This window comes from Bos indicus x Bos taurus, chromosome 23 (genome assembly GCF_003369695.1).
Source record: "Bos indicus x Bos taurus breed Angus x Brahman F1 hybrid chromosome 23, Bos_hybrid_MaternalHap_v2.0, whole genome shotgun sequence".
Taxonomy (NCBI): Eukaryota; Metazoa; Chordata; class Mammalia; order Artiodactyla; family Bovidae; genus Bos; species Bos indicus x Bos taurus.
The window spans coordinates 508145-510050 of NC_040098.1; the positions used below are offsets into that span (position 1 = coordinate 508145).

Below are 1906 nucleotides of genomic sequence, written 5' to 3' on the forward strand. Positions count from 1 at the left end.
GCTACTGCTAAGCCACTTCAGTCGTGTCTGACTCTGTGCAACCCCATAGATGGCAGCCCACCAGGCTCCCCCGTCCCTGGGATTCTCCAGGCAAGAACACTGGAGTGGATTGCCATTCCCTTTCCAATGCATGAAAGTGAAAAGTGAAAATGAAGTTGCTCAGTCGTGTCCGACCCTCAGTGACCCCATGGACTTCAACCTTCCAGGCTCTGCCTTCCATGGGATTTTCCAGGCAAGAGTACTGGAGTGGGGTGCCATTTCCTTCTCTGAAAGAAGGTCTATATAGCATTAAATATTTTAAGTAATACCCTAAAAACAATAAATAGGAAAGGTTCTGAACTAAAATCAAACTAACAATAAGAAAGTGACAAAAGTAAATACAAATTTAATTTAAAATTAGGATAATTCTAAAATAATTTCATTAGCTAATGTGCTACATGTTAGTTACTGACACCCTACTGTAAATGCATTCATCCATTTAAGTGTAATGTTAAACCAGATGTTATGAAGTTTACATTATAGCAAGGAATTGTTATTAATAGCACAAACTTAGAATTCATCCTTTATTATAATTATCTTAATTTCTTGAGAAAAAAAAGAAAAGGTGCACTTATGATGATATTTACATTCCAAATAGATTGGCCCTATTGCTTAATTTGTTACTTCATGAAGGATAATGCACATATTTAAAACTTGATTTGCCTTTTTCTTCTCCAGAGCTTCTTCATAACATTAGTCAACTCAGAATTTCTTAGGCTGTAGATTAATAGATTAAGCATGGGGGTTATGACTGTATAAAACACACTCAACGATTTGTTAATGGAGAAGGTCTTAACAGGTCTTGCATACATGAAAATACAGGGAACAAAGAAACAGACAACCACAGTGACGTGGGAACCACAGGTTTGGAGGGCTTTCCACCTCCTTCCTGACTCAGGTTTTTTGGAGAATGAAGGATGACTCCATAGGAGACAGATAAGAACAGAAACACTATAATACACATCAGTCCTCCATTGGCCACAACTAGGATACCAATGACATAGGTGTCAGTACAGACCAATTTCAGTAATGGAAATACGTCACGTGTAAAGTGATCAATGACATTGGGACCACAGAAAGGGAGCCCATAAATAGTGATAAGTTGAGTTACTGAGTGTAGACAACGTCCAACCCAGGACACCAGCAGCAGCACAACACACACCCCTTGTCTCATGATCACTAAATAATGCAAGTGCTTACAGAGTGCCGCATAGCAGTCGTAGGCCATCACCAACAGAAGGATTAACTCTGATCCACCAAAAAAGTGCTCCATAAACAGCTGAGTCTTGCAAGATTTAAAGGATATGGTATTTTTTCCCAAAGAACAAATCTGAAATCAACCTGGAGGAGATAGAAGAGGAATAAATTAGGTCTAAAAATGGCAAACTAGCAAGAAAGAAATACATAGGTGAGTTCAGGGTCTTACTGACAGTTACGGTCAGTACAATGAGAATGTTGCCAACCATGGTTAAAATGAAGAAAAATAAGAACAGAACAGAAAGGACTTTCTGCTCCTTTGGGTTCTGTGTGAGGCCCAGGAAGATAAAATAAGTTATATTGCTTCCTGGTTCCATCTAGTCTGTACAGAAACTGACTTCTTCACTTATTAGAAGCTGCTTACCTACAAAGAAAAGGAGGAAAATTTTTATATACATTATAAATTTAATCTTTTATTTATTCATTCAATTAAAAGAATGTGTAAGAATTTATTAGTGTCAAATACATCATAGATATTGTGATTACCAAGTTGAAGAAGGCATAGTTCTCTGCCCTTAGTAATATATGACAGGATGAAAAATTTCATACTGATATAATGCGTGCCATTTTAAGAATATTCATATGATGCTAGAGATCACTGTGTAGGAAT

At 37.3% G+C, this 1906-nt stretch overlaps 1 pseudogene; it reads right to left on the minus strand.

The window, feature by feature from the left end:
- Positions 1-686: 686 nt before the first annotated feature.
- LOC113882250 lies at positions 687-1613 on the minus strand (annotated as a pseudogene).
- Between the last annotated feature and the right edge of the window lie 293 nt (positions 1614-1906).